This window comes from Kogia breviceps, chromosome 7 (genome assembly GCF_026419965.1).
Source record: "Kogia breviceps isolate mKogBre1 chromosome 7, mKogBre1 haplotype 1, whole genome shotgun sequence".
Classification (NCBI taxonomy): domain Eukaryota; kingdom Metazoa; phylum Chordata; class Mammalia; order Artiodactyla; family Physeteridae; genus Kogia; species Kogia breviceps.
Window position 1 is genome coordinate 29,675,411 of NC_081316.1, and position 24,138 is coordinate 29,699,548.

Below are 24,138 nucleotides of genomic sequence, written 5' to 3' on the forward strand. Positions count from 1 at the left end.
GAACATTCTGCTTACGAGTTCAACACAAAGTCCCTGCCTTACCTGTGGATATACTATCCATCTTCACATTTCTAGTATGAAGGCGAGCCAGCAAGACACTGCCCTGTATATAGTTCAAGATGTAATACACTTGCTTGCTGAAGTGCATGTCAAATGAGATCATATATTTGAAGAAAACTTTGAAAACACTAAAACAATGTATCAACATGTGGTATGAGTGCTGTGAATCCTAATGCAAAGCAATAAGGATGTTATGCCCTTGTTGGAAAAAACTTCAAAGGCTCCCATTTCCTACAGAATTAAGTCATAACTTCCTATCATTAAGAAGGACTATTTATTCCCCTTCCCATACGTCTTTATAAAAAACATGAGGGTACTTCAGGTCCACTTTCCAAAAGGCAGTAACATTGGAGGCTCATTCCCTGCCCTTCTCTGGTGAAGTGATAATATAATTGGTAAAAACCATAACCAGAGGTGAGGCCACTCCACTGCCCAAGAGCAAACCTTCATTATTCTATTTCAACCTTACCCCCTGCAAACAGAGGGGGAGAAATCTAGGTCATGTGACTTCAGGATTTAGGCTTAACTCTTTTCAAATCTAATTATTTCCAGAAAGTTTGATCTAATGGTGGTTCCTTACCCCATCTGGCTCTTCAACCAGAAACGTGGAAGTGAAAATGGTAAGTAGCAAAACTCCAGCACAAACATACACTGAAGTCCCAACACCATCAAGACACTCAATAGATGAGGGAGGGACATTCTAGACTGAGGAAACTGCATTAACAAAGGCAGCAGACAGGAAAGAGGAGGCACATCTTGGGAATGTTCACTAATACAGTGTGACTATAACATTCAAGAACCCAAGGAGGTGCAGTGAGAGATGAGACTGGAAACATGCATCTCTGTGGGTTCTAGAACAAAACCTGGCACGAAGTGCTAAATAGTTTGTTGAAGGAAGAAATTATATTATTTAAAATTCACAACAATCCTACGATACTGGTGCTGTTATACAAATTTTAGAGCTGAAAACTGAGGCAGTCTAACTTCAGAATTTGTTCTCTTAACCATAATGAGACTAGACCATACATAATAACTGGGTGGTCCAGGCCAAGGACCAAAAGAAAAGAGAATGGAGAAAAGGGAGGAATAGAAGAAAGAAGGAAAAGTGGGAGAGAAGAAACCAAAAGCCTAAAATAAAAATTAAAAGAATGTATGATCATTTACTTAGTTAAGTTCTTGAGAGAAAATAGATGTGAGAATCGCTGGATTTCTACTGTGCACAACATAGTAGTAACAATGGTATAATGAAATGACTTAGACCTTTCCCTCCTCAAAGTTCTCCAATAGCAGGGACTATAATAGCTACAGGACTCTGTTGAAAGCTAAGTCACCACATTCTCCCAGTTCAGAATATGCTAGTTTTCCTGCTTTCTCTCTGCCCGAGTACACAGTAACTGAAACTTGTCTGACCGTCTTTTCCAAAGAGATGTAAGATGGGACAGGAAGCCCCAAAGGCTGCCATTGGAAACTGCAGTATTTGAGAAGAGATGCTATCTCCTGTCCTTTAGAAGGGGAAGGGAGTGCTTCACTGGCTCCCTCCCTGAAGCCATCTCGGGGGAAGGGCCCTAATACAATGTTCCTAGAAGTTGGGAATGTGGGTCAGAAGAGGAACTTAACACCTCCTTCCTGGTTTGGGTGTCCAGTCAATGTCCGGTTTTGCCAGCCTGTTTCTGAGTGGTTGGGGCAGAGAAAAGAGCATGGGAGATGGACTTGCGATCCATCCGGCAGAGGGGCCCAAGTTTCCAAGAAGTAAAAAGATGAATCTCTTGTCCTAGAGTCCATCCAAAGGTGGATATTAGGTGGGAGCTGCAAGTTTGCTGGAGGCAATGACCTTGTGGAGCTACAAGGAACACCCATCAAAGGACTGTGTCCTGAGACCACCAGCTGGAAGTCACCAGAAAACCAAGGGGAGCTTCCCAAGTGGCCACCAATAGTAAGATTCCCTAGGAAAGATGAACTCATAGCACACAAGGAGCAGAAGCTATCAATACAAAGCCTATAAAGTAGACACTACTAGTATTCCCATCCTTGATATTTGATTGAACCTATTCCCAGATGCTTCAATGGCCCCAGGTCATGTGGCTTCCACAAAGTCAGGGCTAATCACAACTTCTGATTTCTTGTCTAGTACTCACTTCCTCCCTACTCTTCAGATCACCTTGCCTCCATGTCAGAGTCACAGGAAGATTGAGGCAGATCGTTGGCCAAGCCACAGCCATGGTCACTGCCTAGAAATATTCTCCTCAAAGCTAATTCTGGTCTGCGGAATATCCAGTCAGAGGTATACCTCCCCATCATGCTGAATTACAAAATACTGCAAGATGACTAACTTTGCTCTCAGCACCAGCCACTGTGGGCTAGATGGTACTATTAAACTAGGCTCTCACTGACACCATCACTATGAAAATGCCCACAGCAGATGATGCTGGGATGAAGCTTACCTGAAAGGTGCAACATGGACAGAAGTTGAACTTCAGCTCCAGAGTGGTCATGATAAATTAACTTCTATATTGAAACATCAAGGAAAATTGTATAATATGCATTACACCCCAAATCATGATAGTCTTCTGAGCCAGAGAGCCAAAGTGAAAGGAGGAACTGGATTCCTTCAAGTACTTAAGTACACCATGAGGCACACATTCTTAAAATAGCTGCAGATAATCTCCCTCAACTGCAAGAGGATAGACAACAGGGACTGAAGATGAGGGTGTGAGCCATCTTAACATTTCCATTTCTATCTCCTACAGTATCTTTCAGGTAATGATGCCAAGGAAAATTTTGTAAACCAAAGCTGTGTAGACTTTTCCTCCACCCCTGTGTTAGTTCTTTGCAGATTTCCAGATGGTATTAGACGTGAAAGAGAATTATTAGGGGCGGGGGGCGCAGAAGGTGGAGATCAGGATGTAGGTCTGACACCCGTACAAGGAGAGAAGGAAGGAAAGAGGATTGGGTAGAAAGAGTCTTAGACGGCAGCACGGTTCCAAGAATGTTTCAGCCAGACCAGTGGGGAGTCCTCTAACCAAAGTTGCTCACTGGAGGAGTCTCGCATCTCTCCGGAGTCCAGAAGCAGCCTACAAGAAGAGTGCCTGGGAGCCAACACAGAGGTAGATTCAGAGGGACAACAGCTATAAGCCATCGGTCAGTTGTGTTCCTTACAGTGGGAGATCTGAATAACACATTTCATCGTCACCATATTCCTAACCATCGCAGTCAGGGTTTAGAGTTCAAAAAACCAGAAATCAACACTGGCTAAAGTATGTGTAAAAAAGGAATTTATGGGAAGGTATTGGGTAGCTCACAGGATTTATGGGAAGGCTAGAGGAAAGACTTAGGAAATGGGCAGGAATCAAGGTTATGCCTCAGAAATAACCTGATCAGGATGCTGCTGCTGTTGCTGCTACTGAATGCCAGACTCCAGTGCTTTCACTGCACCATGGCAACCACCACTGGCACCCCTTCTACCATGACTAGACATTGGGTATCAGTGCCACCACTGCCACTGGCTGAATAAATTCTAAAGTGCTGCTGCTTCTCTGCATCACTTGAGTTATATTCAAAATACAGAGAGGGGACACCTAATTGGTTCAGCTTTATATATCCTGGCCCCCAGGTAGGGTTGCCAGATTTAGCAAATGAAAATGTAAGATGCACAGTTAAATGGAAATTTCAGATAAACAGAGATTTTTTGGTATAAGTATATCCCATACAATATCTAGTGTATACTTAACACTGAAAATATTGTCATTTATCTGAAATTCAAATTTAACTGGGTGTCTTTAATTTATCTTCCCAGGGGCCAGCAGGAGGGGAGAGTGAGTGTCTGTTTTTCAGTGTCTGTCACATAAGGCAGCAAACCCTGCCTTCCATCAAGATTGGTGTAATGGTGAATTCTCCAAACTTGGGAAAGAGGTTATTAGGTTGTGCTGCCATGGATGGGAATATCTTCTCTCCAGAGTCCAATTAATACGGCATCCCTTATCATAATCAATGTAAAAGGAGCTACTCGGGGACCTATTTTTAACCGAAATTTCTCAAGAACAGAATGAAATGGGCAGAAAGATTTTTTTTTTTTCTTGCTTCTCATGGAAAGTTGGTTTTTACAGACATATAAGTACAAAGCATTTGCTGTTTCACACGTTTGTTAATGTCCAAATCTGGGCTTCATCCAGAGACAATGATACGCAGGGACACAGATATAACTGACTACAACTGCATCTGCCAACTCCGTTGGGCTGGTGGGGGGTTTTCTCAGACACAGGCTCTTTGAAGAATTTTATAGATACAGAGAATGAGTACTTTGGACAAGTGCTGTTACCGCAGGATTTTCAGGAGACAGTGTTTCAGTGAGCACCACATGCCCTGCAGAAGCATGACATCCAGGAACCCAGCCCTGGTCCGAAGAGAGAGGTACTTCTGCTAGAGGACAGGACCAGTCTGCCTGTGGCTGTGCTTTTCAGATGGATCTACCCCCTGGACAGGAGACATGCCCCGGGAAGGGCCAGGAGCCTCTCTGAAATAGGACATGTATAAAGGGGAAATATTACTGTCCTTGAAAACACAATTCCCCACATAACCACAACCATGTGTCCCTGGCCTGGGGGGCTTTGTTCTCAGCAGGGTGTCAGATGCTGTCCAGCCTTGGAATGTGCTTTCTCTAGGCAACCAGGACCAGGTAGGGGACAGAATACACACCGAGCCCCTCCTTCCAGGGCATCTGTGGCTTCAAGACCCCCCAGGGCAACCAGATCACTACATCTCTGTCTTTTACACATCCTCCCATCAACCTTTTCTGAACAGAAAAGAGGAAATGATGTTTTCATAGTGTGGGCCCTTCCTAAGTGACACCTCACCTTTTCTAGACAGTTTCCAAAAGAGCCTCTTTTCAGAGCCCTCTTTTGTGTGCTGGGTGGAGAAAGGGAAAAGGTTTTCAAAAAATCTCACTGTGACTCTGCATATCACAAAAATATCTAAGATATATTCCGTTTTGTAATCTCCACACCCCGCCCCCGACACACACACACATCAGATTTTAAATCAATTTGTTAGCTTCCTTCTATTCACAAATATTTAAGCATATTTATCACTAAGTGCTTGGCATTATACTAAACACTAGTGATGTAAAGATGAAAAAGATAAAGTGATTCCTACCTTCACAGTTTTCTTCTTTAATATACCCCACAGAAATAAGCATAAAGCTTTACATACAGTTCATTTCAATTAAACTAGTATTTACTGAGTGAACTGGAATTCCCCAGGAGAATAAAGTCTCTAGGAAAATAAAATCTTATTGAAAGTATACTAGATGTTCTTCCTTCTTCCTTCCTTTCATTCAACAAATATTAAATGTTCACCATGTGCCAGGGTCTGTGCTACAGTCTGGGTATCCAAGAGTAAACAAAGAATTGCTCTTGTGGCGATTACAGTCTAGGGGGAGAGAGACACCTTAAAAGAACATTCTCAAAATGGAATCACAGCTGCAAACTGTGATAACATTTGTGATGGTCCATATCGGTAGAATGAATAAATGAATAAGGGGTACTATGAATGCATTCAACAAGGGCGTCTGATAAAGCTCATAAAGCCATGGAGTTTAATTCAGCATTTAAGAGGAAGGCCAAGGGCTTCCCTGGTGGCGCAGTGGTTGAGAGTCCGCCTGCCGATGCAGGAGACGCGGGTTCGTGCCCCGGTCCGGGAGGATCCCGCGTGCCGCGGAGCGGCTGGGCCCGTGAGCCATGGCCGCTGGGCCTGCGCGTCCGGAGCCTGTGCTCCGCAACGGGAGAGGCCACGACAGTGAGAGGCCCGCATACCGCAAAAAAAAAAAAAAAAAAAAAAAAAGAGTAAGGCCAAGAAATGTGGGGGAGGAGAAGTTAGAGCCAGGTGCTGGGCTATGAATTCATGAATTGTATCTTAGTCTCTTGAGGTTTTTATTATTATTCTCATTTTGTGAACAAGGAAACTGAGACTCCGATTTGAAGAAATTTGTCTGCTGTCATAGGGCTGCACAGTTGATGGTAGACCTTGGATTCACTGCGTGACTCCAGAATTCATGGTCTTTTCCTAACACCACATTCCCTCTCCCTAAACCAAGCAATATACTAAACACTAAGACCTCATTTCTTACCAGCCCATGGGCCTTTGCGTTCCTCAAATACCCTGAACACATTCTCATCTTAGGCTTTGAACTTGCTCATATGTCTATGTAGCTCCCTCCCTGCCTGCCTCCCTCCCTCCGTCAGAAGTTTCCTTAGAGAAGCCTCCTCTGAGCCCACTCACCATAATAGTGTCTGCCACTCTCTGTTTCCCTGCTTTATTTTTCTCTGTACCACCTATCACTGTATGAAAGGGATTTGCTATTCATTTGTTAGTTGCCTCTTCCCCGCTAGAATGTAAGCTCCATGTAAGTCCGGGACTGTATCAAGCGGGGTCCCAGCAGGACACAGAATTCCACTCTGATGCTTTCACCCAAGAGATTTAAAAAGAGAGGTGGGCATTTTACAGAGGCTAAAGTTGTTTTGAGGAAAACAGTGAAGAAGGTTGAGACATCTAGAACTGAACAAAATCCAGAAGGCATTACCACCCTTAGGCTTAGAGGGAGGCACAAAGGGAGGAAATGTTGTCCACAGAATCAGCAACTTCTGGAGCTTGCAGGAGGGGCTGGCAGGCAGCAGCTGTGGCAATGGAAGAGATGGCCAGTGCTGGAGCTGAGACCGTGGGACAGGGAGAAAGCCCAACCTCTCACCACTCTACCCCGACCCCGTTTTTCCGCATTGACGCTCACTAGCCAAAGCCAACTGGAATCCAGCCAGCAAGGCTACACAGGTGGTGCTGTCTGCAGCAGTCAGCATCTCAGGCACAGAACAGGGCGGAGAAGTGGAGGATGGATCTGGGAATGGGAAGCAATAAACGGAGGATAACCAGGTGCAAGGATTTTATTTTGTCTACCTCATTTTCCCACCACCCAGAATACTGCCTCTCACAGCTTGAGTGCTCAATAATATGTGTGAATAAATAAAATATGCCCCATGAAAGAGAAAGACAAAGACAAGAGACTGTCATTGGAGCAACCAGGACTCACCCAGGAGTGGTTTGATGGGGACTTCTAACTGGGGGGCAGCTTTGAGCCTGGAACAGAAAACCAGACCTGAAAGTTGCTTCTAAGGAGGGAAAAGATTTGTCTGTTCAGCGTTACACACTGCTGTAGCGTGAAAGGTTATATAAATTGGGAAACAGGTCACATCCACAAATATTAAGGAATGCCTTCTGAATGCAATGTAAACTGATATCCAGCCACTCAGAGGGTCTGAGCTGATGTCCAGGGAGGAGCTGGAGGTCAGGTTTCATGCTGGCTGGGATCTTAGCTGTGGATCATCAAGGTGCAAACCATGGAAACCCACTCATAGGAGCTAAATAACAAAAGGGGGGATATACTATGAGAACACAGGACTATTTTAAGGGATTCAAAGAAAGGAGATGCAGAGGAGGGACCACTGTAATTACTCCATCTCTCTAGGGCTGGGTCAGTCAGTCATTCAGCAAACATTTATTGAACTCCCATGGTGTGCCAGGCACTGTGTTAGATTCTGAGGTGAACACAACAAAAAGAGGGTCATCTCTGCTTCTCTGGTTACATTTGAATTCTCTCTTGCTCTCTCTCACTATCTCAAGTTTTACCTGATTTTTTGTGGAGGCAGCCCACACAAACAGTCCCCACCTGCACTGTGCCCTTATGCCTTTTGAAGTCCCTAACCCTGCAGAAACATGATGTTTCTGAGTTTGAATTCTAAGCTCCAAGAAGAAAGAATCCAAGGAATTGACTGGATGATTCTATTCCAATCAAGTAATCGAGTAAGCCAAAGGTCTGAGTTACCTGTCTCTCTGCCTGCTCAGCAGGGAGGAGAGAAGCATACTTTGTGAAGGGAACATAGGCAGCCTCTCCAAGAAGAGCCTGGAGGGACGAGACATCATTAGTACAACAGTGCATCTCCACCCATTCAGCCTTTACATGCCATCTCCACCCATTTGTATACTCTGTAGAAAAACTCAAGGGCAGGAAATAAGAGAGTGCACCGATGAATATAACACACCGCTCTGGTTACGAATACCCTGTGAGAGAAACGCACACCCTCTGAGGACTGATTCTTCCAGCTTGTTTATAGCATGATCAGTATAACTCATCAGATAACCCATCAACCCACAGACACAGCCCTTTGGGGCTGCCACAGACAATAACCAGCAGGAGATGTGGCAAAGGAAAAGGGAGGGCATTTGTTCCTCTAATTTAGTTCTGACTAAATGAGCAACTACAGTGAAGACAGGCGGATCAAATAGAAATTCCCGGCGTCCATGTTAATGAAGACATCTACATTATAATTAAAGGTACAAAAAAAAATCTCCTCTAAAATGTAGAGCCTGTAGAAGATGGAGTGGTTCACGCTGAACCAAATATAAAGCTGCCTGGACTCTGACTCCTGTGGCATTCAGTGGATTATTGATTCTTGCCAGGGGCAACAGTGGTAATGTTCAGAATTTAAAAAAATATTAACTATGATCTAATTCATTTAAGCCTTACATTGGAAGAGGTGGAGAGAGGCAGAAACCTGAGAGAAGACAGTCATATGTGATAGTGCCAATTTCATTTTTTAAAAGAAGGCTCCCAAGAGGCTCCTAACCATAGTAGGTACTGCCAGGATTAGAGGAATTAGAAGCATACATGGACATAGTGATTATGTATATCTCTGCTTTCAGTGTAGTCTTATGAACAGACAGGAAGAAGACACTGAAGCTGGAAACAAAGGGCCTGGTGAGCCTCCTGTGGTATAGAAAAGGCAAGGGTGACCCACCCCTCTATCCCCTAATCAACCTGATGCATAAAACTTTAAGACCTTCCAGGAGGCAATGGACACAAAAATCTGTTCCCTAAGGGCTCATACAACCAGCAGCAACCTCAACCTTATCAACAACAGTGCCCTCATTTTACAGGCAAGAAAAATTAAGACCCAGAGAGATGAAAGCACATTATCCAAGATTACAGGCAGTCACAGGTCTGCCATGAGATTGGAATACCCAACCAGAATATGCCTTGTGGCAGGCAGAATTCTGAGATGACCCTGAATGACCCTCATCCTTGTATTGATACCATTCTCTCCCTTTTGAGTGTGGATGGAACCTGTGAATATGATAGCACTCCTGTGATTGTTACATTTTAATGCCAAATCAAGATAATCCTGGGTGGGCCTGACCTAATTAGATGAGTGCTTTAAAAGGTTAGTCTCTGGCAGGTTGCAAAACAGGAAGTCTGAGAGATACATGCTGGCTTGCCTAGAAGAAAACAAACATCTACTCTGAGGACTGCCTGAGGGCACCATGTGACAAGAAACAGAGGTGGCCTCAAGAAGCCCAGAGAGCTGTCTCTGGCTGACAGCTAACAGGAATATGGGAACCTCAGCTCTACAGCTGTCAGGAAATAAATTCTGCTAGCAACAGGTAAGCTTAAAAGAGGACTCCAGGGCTTCCCTGGTGGCGCAGTGGTTGAGAGTCCGCCTGCCGATGCAGGGGACACGGGTTCGTGCCCCGGTCCGGGAAGATCCCACATGCCGCGGAGCGCCTGGGCCCGTGAGCCATGGCCGATGAGCCTGCGCGTCCGGAGCCTGTGCTCCGCAACGGGAGGGGCCAGAGCAGTGAGAGGCCCGCGCACCGCAAAAAAAAAAAAAAAGAAAGAAACGATAAGAAAAGAGGATTCCAAGCCCCAAGTGAGAACTGAAGCCCCAGCCAAGATCTTGATAGCAGACTGGTAAGACATTGAACAGCAAACTCAGCCATGTCATGCTCAGGACTTCTGATCTGACTTACAGAAATTCTAAGACAATAAATGAATAATGTTTTCAGCTGTTAAGTTTGTGGTAATTTGTTATGCAGCCAAGAAAACACTAATACACTCCTCAAGAACTTATCTGGGTGGGGATTTTTTGATTTCAAGGAGCTGAAACTTTATAAAACCAGCTTGAGTAGAACAAAAAATGGTTTCAGGGGCGGGGCAGTTATAGTAAAGACACAGAAATCTCATAGAATCTGAGAACAACAAAAAACTAAGCTTGGGTTCTTATAAAAGCTTTTGTAATGCAATCAGCCACCTTACCCACCCATCCTACGGTGGACGCCATGTTCCAGCCATAGGAACTAGTCACAGTTACTTAAAATACTTCCCTCCTCTATGCCACAGTAGTAATTAAATTTTGTCTCGGGTGCCCAGGCTGCTTGACTGGCCGTAGCTGCCTGGAGTGTTGTATTGAGGAGAGTTTTGAGACTGATGTTTGGGATCAGCAAGAATAATGAACTAGGGTAAGATAACAGGCAGTGATGGACTGAGCCAAGGCAGGGAATGGTTGACAGCCTGCATGCCATCTATCTGTTAACCCACGTCTGCCATTGTTTATGCTGCATCTTCAGCTTGAAATGGCTGCTCCTGGTGCTGTTTGCTACCCAAAACCACTCATTATTCAAAGGCTTCTCCAAAAAGCCAATCTCAATTTCTCCTTACTCTCCTCCATTAACAATTAAGAATTACTCTCTCCCTCCTCTTGGTCCTAGAGTACTTTCTTTCTACCCCTATTTTCGGATTTAATATCGTTATGGGTTGAATTGGGCCTGCTACAAAGATATTTGAAGTCCTAACCCTTAATACCTCAGAATGTGACTATTTTTGAAATAGGGTCTTTGCAGATGTAATTAGTTAAGATGAGGTCATAATGAAGTAGGGTGTGTCTTTAATTCAATATGACTGGTGTCCTTAAAAGAAGAGGAAAAGAGGCACAGATACACAGACATTCATATGGAAAGATGACCATATGAAGATAGAGGCAGGGGTTGCAATTACGCTGCTATAAGCCAAAGAATGCCTGGGGTTACCCAAAGCTGGCGGAGGCAAGATCTTCCCCTAGAGGCTTCTGAGGGAGAGTGAGCCTGCTCATACCTTAATTTTGGACGTCCAGCCTCCAGAACTGTGAAAGAATAAATTTGTTTGTGCTCCTTTGTTATGGCAGCTCTGGGAAACTAATGCAGATATTCTATTGGTTTTGTGTAAATTTCTGTCTTCCTCATTAAATTCTAAGCTCCCTGAGTACAGAGTCCATGTTCTATCCATCTTTTTATCCTTCATGACAGTAAATTTTGGACAGATGGATAGATAAATAAGTGGATGGATGTATTTATTAACCCATTCATTCATTTGGCAAATATATAACGAGTACCCACTATATCAGACACAACCCCAGGCCTTTGGGTATGTAGTAGAGAACAAAATAAATTTTTTAAAACCCTGACCTCAAGAAGCTTATAAATGAATGAATTAAATATGGGTGGGTTGATGGCTGGCTGGATGGATGGATGGATGGACAGTGAACAATTACCAAAAGGAATTTTAGATCCTCTAATATGGGCAGGATTGGTTCAGGCATCTGAAATAACTAAACTTGCAGAATGCATTTAATGAATTCAGTTTCTATGGTTAAAGCTGTTGTTCTCAACTGGGGCAATTTTTCCCCTCATCCCCACCCTAGGGGATGTTTGGCAGTGTCTGAAGACTTTTTGATTGTCACAAGTGGGAGGGAGGGCTACTAGCATCTAGGGAATAGAGGCTAGGACTACTGCTAAATGTCCCTTCAATGCACACAACAAAGCCCACAGCAAAAAATTAACTGGCCCAAAATGTCAGTATTGAGGAGGCTTAGCTGAGAAACGTTGAGTTAGAAGTGTCCAGGGAACCCAGGGAAGATATAGGAAAGCAAGTGAATCTGCAGCGTCTGCAATCAGCTAAACACTGTGCAGAGATATTTACTTATGTTAACGTGCTTACTCCCATTTTACAGATGATGAAACAAAGGCTCAGAATTTAAATAACTTTCCCAAGACCAAACATTTAGTAAGTTGTAATACCATCATTAAGCCAGGTCTGACTCTAAGTGTTCCTTCCCTCCTCTCACAGCTGCCTCATTCACTAGAACTTCCCTGACTTGAAATTGGAACTGAAGCTAAACCCTGGGGGTGAGGATATTAAATCTCAATTAGCAGACAATACTGAGGCTCCTGGGGACAATGGAGAGGAAAGAAAATTCTGGAGAACTATTAAAAGGAGGAGTGAGGAGATTGAAAAACTGACCCTCTCCTAAAGCCATGAATCAGATATAGATATAGGTAATGAAAGGTAATTCTCTAATAATACAGGAGTTCCATAAACATTACAATAAGAACAATTGTGAAAGAGGAGAGATACTTGAAATGGAATCCCGAGAATGTAAAAGCTACAGCAAATAGAAAAAGATAAACATAAGAATTAACCTATAAGAGGGAGGGGCTAGAAATGCAATTTATGTATTTGTCCATTCACCTGGTATCTAGTAAGGGCCTACCCTGTGCCAGGCACTGTGCAAACACTGGATTATATATTGGTGAACACATAAATGTGGCCCCTATTATCATGAAACTTAAAGTCTGATGAAACTTATCAAAACACTGTCCCATAATAGGGGTATGTGTGTGTGTAAATATACACATATTTCATCTCAATTAGATTTATTGGCAGTCAGGAAAGCAAGAGGCTATGATACAACCTCGAGTTTCCATGTTTTCTTCAATTATACATCCTCTGTCAGTCTCTTTACATGCTTTCTTCAAGGGTAACAGCATAATGATGATAATGATCTTTTTTCTTGTGTTCAAAAAGGCTGCTCAGCAGCCTCTGATGAGGTTTAAGGAGTTGGGGAAAAAAAGAGAAAAGAGGACTGGGTTTGAAGTGGCACATTAGAGGAAATTATCTGGGAGGATTAAGCTCTTCAGAACCAGAAAGGCTCTTTCTAGAGTGACCTAGTTGAAATGATTTAAAATACATCATAGTAGGCGCTCTAACAATATTATAATCCTAATTTTCTCGTTGCTGTTCCCATCCTCATATCCCCCTCCCACAGAGAGCTTTGAAGCATTCAGTTTTAAAACAAGTGATTAAGGAAGATTGTGGATTATTTTGGGGAGATCCCTGATAAATCTGTGAAGCTGGTAAATTCTATTTTCAGAGTCCATTCATGCCCAGTGACTAGAAAGGTGCTAGCCCCTTTCTAGACGCTGTGCTCACTGAATATTTGCTGAATGAATGAACACTCTTACCCTTCAGGAGCTTCTCCCATCCTTACAAGATACTCATTACCTTCCCACTCTTTGATGACTGCAGGGTCCTCTTGTGGTCCTGATACCAATCATTCATTCATGTGTTTAATGAGTACTTACTGTATGTCCGACATTACATTATCAGAAACTTCATGATAGAGGTATCATTATAGCCACTGCTGCTATTGGCTTATTTACCTGTGTCATCTAGGAAAACACTCTAAATGTGCAGATGTGCACTCTACGATGGAAAACATCCATTTTTTAAAAACGTAGTATATTTCAGCAAGAGGTTCTTCCTACTAAAAGGAACAGACCTCTGCAATGAAAGAAATACAGCAAAGAATGCATTCTGCCAAAAGAACACATCCCATCATTACATGTTCCCCCACATCCACCTTCTCCTCCATGCACCCCCCACCCCCCGCAAGGCTGACTGCCGAAGAGAACAGAGACTGATGCAACCCAGAAAGCTCGGGTTAGAGAGAGACAGCATCTGAGAGGCCATCTGAGCCATCCAACCTCAAGCTAATAAGGAAAGCAGGCTATTTAGCACTTTTCTCAGTATAAGGAATAACATCAAAGCTCATGATAAAATACAAGGATGACTGTATTTAAAGTGTATTTCTATACAAGGTTAACACATGGCCAACTGCAGGGGCACCCTCATCCCATGTGCAACATGAGTGCCATGAACTCTTATGCAACAGCGTAACATAGATCCTTATGCAATGACAGCAGAAGACGTCTACAATATTCTATTAAGGATAGAGAGCAATCTGAAAAAGAATGTATTAAATCATTCCTTTTTGCATATATGTATACTATACACATGTATACATATATAGTTAAAAGATAAACTGAGGCATATTAAATATTTTAAGGGTTTCCTTGAGCAAAAATCAATTTGAAATCAGACAGATGCAGCAGATGAAAAGGCGCCCCAAGGAGGTGTAGGAAATCAAGTCTTTGATGGGAAGAACGAACAAGAGAACGGAAGTTATACTGGGCAAAGGCGCCTCTGCTGTTGCAAGGTTACTTTCCTTTAGGGGCCGGCAGGGGTCTAGGAGTCGTATTACCTAACTAGTGCTGACCACGTGATTCCTGATTGACTGGCTTAAGATTCTGTTTCTGGGGGAGCCAAAACTAATTAAGTCTTGGTTTGGTGACATGGGGCTCAGCATTTGAGACTCCATTTTGGGCCTGTCGTCTTGTTTTTAGCAAAATGTACATATATACATATAATGATTCAATCTCTGTAAGATCAGTTTTAAATCTTTTTGTGTATTTTATCACTCATTTTTATATTTTTAAAAATTATTTCTTAGCTCTGTCTACCTATCTACCTATGTATCTACCTCTACCTGTCATTAGAATTTCAGCTCCAAGAAAGCAAGAACCTTGCCTCTTTCATTTACAGCAGTGTCTGAACAGTGTGGCATATAGTATATAATTTCAATACTTATCTATTGAAAGGAAAAAATAAATGAGCACATTTGTAAATGCACAGAAAAACACTTGGAAGAAAACTGTAGTCACCTTGGGGCCAGGGAGCTTGGTAGGTGAAAAGAAAAGAAGGTATGAGGGAATCTATTTACTTAATATTCTTTTATATTTTATGAAAGTTCTATAATAAGCCAGTATTTATAACACTAAAAAAAATAGACAGTGGGGTTTTGTAAAGATTTTTGTAATGAAATTTGATCAGTTTATACAACGATTACAATTCAACTCTTTACAGTTGAATTAAAAGTCCTACAACATGAAGGTAACCACCCCTAACAAAACAGTATGTGAGAAGAGGAGGCTTGAGTACACAAATAAAAACTGACAGAAAATGGGAGGAGAAGAACACAGACTAGATTCAATCATCATAAACAAATAATTGTGTCATCTTTAGAAATTCCTGTGTTAAAACTTCTAGGTAGGTGGCCCCTTCTGGACTACTATAGGGAAGTGTCTAGACCTGGAAGGTGGTTAAACCATATGGAACTCTGTCTTTTAAAAGATTTCTGAGTGTGCCACACATTACATTAGACCCTTGAGTTACAAGGATACATAAGGTTCCTTTCCTGCCTCCAAAACAGAGCTTAACATCTCACAGGTAAGACAGATAAGTGAATAGAAGTACTGCAATACAATGTACCAATAGTTGAAAAAATTGCTCTTGAAGCAGAAGCTACATTAGTTCAAATCATGGTTTATCGTATTGCAATTTAGCGTTCTGAAGAATGAATAGGAGTTTCCGTATTAAAGAGAGTTGGATAGTTCTTGGTGAGTAATCGCAGTCCTTCCTGTAGCAGCAACTAACGCTCTTGAACTTTTGATATAGAGACGCTGGCTGGGATCCTAATGTGTGTCTAGGAAGGAGGGGGAGTATCAAGAAGGTATCCCACTTCCTGAAGCCCTTCTTGTCTAATCTTATGTGATTAGCTAATGTGAAAAAATACATAATAAAAGGTAATGATTATCTTGCTTTTTAACTTGCCTCAAGATTAATATTTTAATTTTTGCTCAAAACCCTAATCCTTTATTGTAAAATGATGGATTGGTCATACCTATGATGGATAGGTAAAATGATGGAAGAATAAAGAGTGTGCTCTTTCCCAAATTGTACCACATGGAGAGGTGGACATGCTGTTATTTAGGATAAGAGTTATCAATGGGCAAACCTCTTACCAACACCTCCACCATTTCATGTTCTTACTATACAGAGCTACTTGCAATTCTGCAAACACTTAACATACTATTTAGGGTTTCCACTCCCTTTCCCACTCGCAGCAAAACTCTATTCAGAAATTACCTCCTCTCTGAAGACTTCCCCAGCTCTCCAATAGAGTCTATCACTAGTCCCTTTCTTTATGTTAATTCTGTCCATTTTGGGTCTTCTCTAATAATCCCTAACTCACTATAATGCAGTTTCTTATTTATATGTCCCTTCCTTCCTACCACACAATCACATCCTGGAGGACAGAGATCACTGAACTTCGTATTTTCAGTACCTACAACCTTGTCTGGGACAGTGGTGGTGTCTAGAACAACAGAGAGGATTTATACAACAGAGAGGAATTCCTGAGCCAGCATCATCAGTTCAGAGACATTGTTTGTATAAATAACAAAGCCCAGACACAGGCAATCTTTTCTCCACCCATACTGAATACCTCATTCTAAGTACTCAAAATTCCAGTGTCTTAAGTCATTCTGTTTTAAACCTAATTATCAAACCCTTCTATACTCAAAAGTCACACTTATGTCAATGGTTCCAGTCTCAGTGAGTGGTACCATGACCCAGACAGTTGCCCCAACCAGAATCTTATGAGGGGAACATTGATTCTTTATTTCCCCAGCTGCTTTTTGCTCTCACTCGGATAATCCTGCCATGAGTTCCCTTTAGAAGAACCTCTGCTGGTCAACTCTCAGCCCAAGGGCTCTGGGAGAGCAGTCTTTAGGGCAGGTGCCCATAACCTGGTCTAGGCCGAATCAGGCTTATTTTACTGGCCACAGTGATTGGTTCCAGGAAGAGGAGCATGAGCTAAGTCAAAAGAACAGTATGCAAGTCTGAGTTTTGTGACAGTTATTTGGCCTTTTGGAGAAGTGCAACTCTCCTTCATAGGACTTAATGCTGGGACAACGTTAGCCTATCAACTGCCGTTCATTGGTATTGAGTACAGACCACTTTGCCACAAACCACTCGAGTAGCTGCAGGACTTTTGCCCCAAACTTCTGCCCTAGTACTGCCCCTCTCCAACCCAGTCTCTACCCAAAGTGACTTTTCTAAAATGCATAATATGATCATATTACTGCCTCCCTTAAAATCTTTCAGTATCTCCCCATTATTGCCTGGAATAATAACTTCCAAAACTAATAGCACATGCAAGGTATACTGTATATAAACTTTTAAATTTTCTGTTCGTTAGAATATTCTGACCTCCTAAAAAACCATTCTGCCTGGGGAGACACTGCCCCCTAGGTGGGCTAGCCAATTCATAGAGAGCAAGGACTGAGCCTGGGGCAGGCCTTTAGTATACAAACTACCCAGTCCAGAGCATTATCTCCTCTATCTGGCCCATATACCCCAGGAGACAATATTCCTCTGCCTCAATTATCCTAGGGTCAGATACCAGGCAACTAGAGACAATTCCTATAGCCCAAAGCCCTCCATAATTTTTCAAACTAGCCAGTCCTATGCTGTTTCCATTGCCCTGTCTTCCTTTTCCAAGGAAACCCAATAAGGGCTCTGGCCTAAACCTTTGCCTGGTCCCTGTCTTCTCTCTCCTGACACCCCCCCCCCGGTGTTTTCCCATGTGGCCCTGCATAGTATGCCATGTCCCCTGTCTCTAGAACTTGTGAATACAATGAACTTGGTTTTCCTGAGTCTTCTCATCTGTTTCCTCTTATGACAATACTTGACTGACTATCTCATATAAAAATAGCAAACACAGGGCTTCCCTGGTGGCGCAGTGGTTGAGAGTCCGCCTGCCGATGCAGGGGACACGGGTTCGTGCCCCGGTCCGGGAAGATCCCACATGCCGCGGAGCGGCTGGGCCTGTGAGCCATGGCCGCTGAGCCTGCGCGTCCGGAGCCTGTGCTTCACAACAGGAGAGGCCACAGCGGTGAGAGGCCCGCGTACCACAAAACAAACAAACAAACAAAAAACAAACAAAAAAAACCAAACTCAAGTTCCCTACTTACGTCTCTAACTTTAATGCTACTCTCCTCACCTGTACCCTTCTCTCCAGCCACACTGAACCACAAGCAATCCCCTAAAAGCACTATGACCTCTCTCTTCCCCTGATTTTTGTCCAGGCATTTCCCTTGTTTTGGAATTATTTCCCTAGTGCTTTTCCTATTCCTATCCAATTCCACCTAGCATCTCCTACTTGTTCTTAAAACTCTGCTTAGACATTTGTGCATCTGGAAGACTTTCTTACTGCACTACCCCCAAGTCTGGGTGAAGTACTCCTCCTGCGTGGTGCCTAATAATCTCGTGTATACCTGCCTCACAGCATTTATCACTGAACTATAATTGCCTGGCTTAATTTTCCTATTTCCTCCATATACAGGAAATATCAAGAAGGCAGGAACTGTGCCTTACTCGGTGTCACACCCCCAGTATCTGATACAGGGCTTGGCATAAAATCAGTAACTAATAAACATCTGTTGACTACATGATAAGTGGCATAGTACCATGAAAAAATACTCTGTATAAAAGTTGATAAATATTTCCTCCTAAAGATGGGACTTAACTTTAGCTGCTGCCTCCCCCAGAGCTAAGAGCAGGTCTCATTGCAGCAGAGGGAGAAAATACGCAGGAACAGATGAGGAGGCATATGTAGCTCCTTGCTCTTTTCCTGCAGCAAGAATTCACTTTCACTTCCAGGTAGGCCCAGGCTGCCGTTCAGTCTATTCCATGGCCTCCTGGGGGAGCCCAGAGAGAAGACAACTTGGCACCAAGTGAAAGAACCAAGTTCTGATGAAGGAGAGGGTGTTTACCACTGCATCACTAGCCCAGCCACACTGCCAAGCGCCCGGATTTGCTGGGTGATGGGGAGGAGTAAGGGAGACTAACAGACAACCCCAAGCCAGTGGTTCAGCTTCCAGGAAAGAAAGAGCAGCAGATTTTCCCTGGCTACATGCTACAAGGAGGAGGGGTAGGGGTGAGAAGGATGGATAAGGACAAGGAAGTTAACCTTACCCCAGATCTGGACAACACAAGCCTTTCCACACAAGTCTGTTCCAAGTACCCTTTGCTGAGGGCCTACCTTAAGCCCACTGCCGCCAGTAAGCCTTTCCTAATGCTCCAGCCTATGGTTATCTCTCTGGCTCTCCTACCAGCTACCACAGCACCTACTGACCACATATTCGTTGCATTGGTACTAAGCACTGGCCACTTTGCCACAAGCACCTCTGGCTGAGTGACCGTGCATTTTATTTAACTAAGGAAGCAGGTCCTGACTTACCTCCCCAACTGAATTAAAAGGTCAGGGATCACACTGTGTTCTTCTTTATATGTCTTTTTATATGTTCACAGCATTAAGCACAGTGCTAAGTTTGAGATACCAAGAATCACTCAATAAATTTATTCATTCATCAAAAGTCTCACTATAGCAGAATCTATTAAATGGACACAGTCAAGGCTTCCCATAGGAATCAGCTTCTCCTGACCTGAGAACACCTGAGTATCAGTGGCACATCTTCACTTTACCCTCAACCAATTGATATCTGATAGGCTGGATCAGGTGCTGGAAAATATGAGCTCGTGCATGGATCTTATATCATATGCCATCCACCTATGAGCTCTTACGTTGACAGTTCATAGTCTGCAATGCTATCCACAGAGTGCCTGGAGTTAGGGTTAAGTACTACTGCTGCTAGTTCTTGCCTGGTTTGAATGGGGTCAAGATATAGGTTACTTAAGTCACAGTGAGATTTCTATTTTTCCAGAAAAGGAACATGGCCTGAGTTCTTTGGCAAGTGTGAGTGGACCCTATCCTACCGTCCCATGATATATGGAAATCGATATACATTTAAGGTTCTTACCATATTCAAAGGAGGATGCTCTAAGCCCTTAAGGTTTCAAGGATGATTGAGATACTGGTCTCCACTCTCAGAGAGACTGCAGTCTAGAACTCATGCTTAGCAAATTGTGAGTTGACCAGATAATAGGAGTTCAGAAAAGGGAGCAACCATGTCAAAGGGAAAAGGGCTTGAATCATGCCCCAGGGGATCCTTGGGGTTCAGTTAGTGAAAGAGGTCAGTTAGCGAGAGGTCATTCCAGGCCAAGAAAACTGAGAAGGTCCAGGTGTAAAAGTAGGAATGCGTCAGACTTTTTAAGGAATAGTGTGAAAACCAATCATCTGCAAAATAGTTAAGTAAATGGATGGTTATTCATGTAACAACAATTTACTGTAGGAGTCGCTGAGAAAATTTGAACCTATTACTATAGTTGTTTTAGAGAGTTGTTGGAAATCTGCATTCCATCTTTTAGGTTTTGCAATATGAAATGCTTGTGAGACACTGCATTCAGTGCTGAGAGGTGGAACAGGGCTTCTTTAACTTTAATACACACGAGGCATCTGGGAATCATGTCAACATGCAAATTCTGCCGCACTGTATCAGGGGACGTTCCTGAAATCCTACATTTCTAACTAGCTTCTAGATGACATGACGCTCCTTGTCCATGGGCACACTTTGAACAGCAAATTACAAGAGCATCTTTCACTTTGTTGATGTAACTCCTATTTGTCATCACAGATTTCTTATTAAACATACTAGATGATAGACTCTTTGGGGGAAAAGACAATATGTTGTAAAATGTGTACAATGATAATCAACGTTTTTTAAAAGGTGTAAAATAATAAATACATACTCAACATTTTTGGTGGCAGCTCACCATCAAATGCAGAGTTCAATTCACACAGAAATGAAGGATTTTTATGGCTTATGACAGGGGTCAGCAAACTTCCACCATCAGCCAAATTCGGGCTACCACCTGTCTTGTAAGTAGAGTTTTATTGGAACGCATGGCTCCTTTTATGCTCTAATATTAGAGATAGTTGCTACAGAGACCATATGGTCCTCAAAGCCTAAAGTATTTACTATCTGGCCCTCTATAGAAAATTTGCTGACCCTGGTGATTTCTGAGTATCTCATTAGCTCTGAACTTAGACACCTAAGCTGCCCTCTAATCTCTTTGCTCTGAAGTCCAAATGTCTTTCTCAGGACACTGCTTTGAAGGGGTAAAAAGGCCTCCTCAATTCTCTTGACAGGAGAAAGATTGGACTTGCCCAAGAAAGACCCACATCATGCGGCAGTTGGGGGACATCGTGGGAGACTTGAGTCCAGAGGGCTCACATGACACTCTCAGCAAAAATGCAAAACCCCTGTAACGTATTTATTTCCTCGCTAGCAGGTACAAACTAATACATGCTGGTTCATGACTGGTGTGTTGGTTCAGGAGGAAAGCGAAGCCAAAGCAGCCTTACTCTGTGGGTGTGTGATCAGTCTCACCCATCCTGGAACCCAAACCAAACTTTGTGGTCTGGCCCACCTCACTTGGTAAAAAGCCAATCCTCTTGAGAGTCCTTGTTTCAGATTAGCGAGTATGTATTCCAAACCTGGCATACAATTGCAAGAGCCTTAAAAATACAGGAAGTAGGACTTCCCTGGTGGCGCGGTGGTTGAGAGTCCGCCTGCCGATGCAGGGGACGCAGGTTCGTGCCCTGGTCCGGAAGGATCCCACATGCCGCGGAGCGGCTGGGCCCCGTGAGCCGTGGCCGCTGAGCCTGCACGTCCGGAGCCTGTGCTCCGCAACGGGAGAGGCCACAGCGGTGAGAGGACCGCGTACCGCAAAAAAAAAAAAAAAAAAAAAAAAAAAAAATACAGGAAGTAAACCCCTGCCCAACTGCCAGGGAAATTTGGACAGTCCCAGAAAAGAGACATTTGTCTGGACTAACCTGTGGCATTGGCCTAGATTGGTGGCTAGTGGAGATCAAAAGAAAATGAGAAAGGATGCATGTTAAGGAGGGGCGGGGGCGAGAGTAAGGTTCCTCTAAGTGTTGAATACAAGGAAAAACAGAGGCCTCCCAAGAGTTAAACTGTAAAATCAACAGAAGATGTATCAGAGCAAAACTATGAGAATTCACATTAAAGATTCAGAAGAGTTTTTCCAGGCACGTAAGACTTGACACTAACCCAGAGGAAATTATCAACACATTTAAAGGGGAAAATATGTCTGGCAACAGAGGAGAAGCAGAGGAGGGAAAAGGTCTGGGGGTTAATATCAGTGATGCCCATCTTTGCCCATACCAGAGAAGAGGGTGCCCGAGACAAGGGGCTTAACTCATCTCCTTGGGGGATTTCTTACTTCCTTTCTCCCTCCTTCCTCCTTCCCTCTCCCCTCCTTCCTCCTTCCCTTTCTCCCATCCACTTCCTCCCTCCCTCTCCTTCCTTCCCTTTCACTTTTCCACAGATATGTATGAACTGTATATTCTCTGTCAGGACCTATGCTTTAGAGGTTGAGAATATAAAGTTAAAAAAATTTTGAGTCTCTGCTCCCAGAAAGCTTAGACGTCTAGTGGTAGAGACTGGCATTAATAAAATAACAACACATATAAATATATAATTGCTGTAACGAATACCTGTGGTAAATGTTACAAAGCTACAGACAAAGCATAACCCTACCCTGGGGCCTTTACACTTGCCGTTCCTCCTGTTTGGAACCATTTTTCTCCAGATAGCCTTAAAGCTCTCCCCTCACTTCCTTCAGGTCTGCTCAAACCTCATTCTATCAGTGAGACATGCCCTGATAATCCTGGTATAAACCATCAATTTCCTCCTTCCCCACCTCCCTTAATGCCACTTATATTCTCTCTATTATGCTTATTACTTTTAGATATTATATATATATATAAATGTATACATATATGTATGCACATATGTGTACATAGGCGTGCAGTGTGTGTATAACGTTCTGTTTTCCATTGGTTGTTCCTCCTACTGTTTGTCTCTCTCCAAAAGGCTACAGGACACAGACTTTGCTTTGTTCACTACTCTGCTGTACCCCTAATATCCATGAGGCACTTATACAGGTTTATTTAAAAACGAATAAAACTACAGATGATTGGAAATCATGTATTACACACATTTTTTAAAGAGTAGTAGGGTATATGCCCAGTAGTGGGATTGCTGGGTCATATGGTAGTTCTATTTTTAGTTTTTTAAGGAAGCTCCACACTGTTCTCCATAGTGGCTGTATCAATTTCCATTCCCACCAACAGTGCAGGAGGGTTCCCTTTTCTCCACACCCTCTCCAGCATTTATTGTTTGTAGATATTTTTGATGATGGCTATTCTGACCGGTGTGAGGTGATGCCTGATTGTAGTTTTGATTTGCATTTCGCATTTCTCTGAAGATGTGGCACACATATACAATGCAATATTACTCAGCCACAGAAATAAACAAACTGAGTTATTTATACTAAGGTGGATGGACCTAGAGTCTGTCATACAGAGTGAAGTAAGTCAGAAAGAGAAAATCAAATACCGTATGCTAACACATATATATGGAATGTAAAAAAAGAAAAAAAAAAGGTTCTGATGAACCTAGGGGCAAGACGAGAATAAAGACACAGACCTACTAGAGAATGGACTTGAGGACACAGGGAGGGGGAAGGGTAAGCTGGGACAAAGTGAGAGAGCGGCATGGACATATATACACTACCAAATGTAAAATAGATAGCTAGTGGGAAGCAGCCACATAGCACAGGGAGATCAGCTTGGTGCTTTGTTACCACTTAGAGGGGTGGGATAGGGAGGGTGGGAGGGAGACACAAAAGGGAGGAGATATGGGAACATATGTATATGTATAGATGATTCACTTTGTTATAAAGCAGAAACACACCATTGCAAAGCAATTATACTCCAATAAAGAAGTTAAAAATAAATAAATAAAGAGTAGTAGGAGTTAACTAGGATAAGAGAGAGAAAAGCCACTGCAGGAAGAGAAGAGCAGGTAAGAAGGCTTTGGAGAGTAAAAGCAAACCAAGAAGCTACAGTGAAGTTAAGGAAAAATCATGTCAGATTTTATGGAACAAGTTCTTTTTTCCCCTTTATTCCAAGAGCAATTTATGTTCAGATTTGCATTTTTAACATGGTAGCCCAGCTATCCATTGGATAGTGGCTCAGTTATCAGCAAGATGCCATAAAACATTTCATTCATGCCGCAGGCTCCCCTTTCTCTGATTCCCTGCTCACTGAACTCGTTTCCGATTAGAATTTGACTTTCTAGAATTTGACAGAGACCATGATGTGCATTTCCTAATGTACATGACAGAGATGTGCTTCAGTATAAAGTAACAGGTGAGTATTCTGTGTTATCTGTCAGTCTATTTGAGTTCAGGTTCTGCAAGAGCCTCTTGAGAGA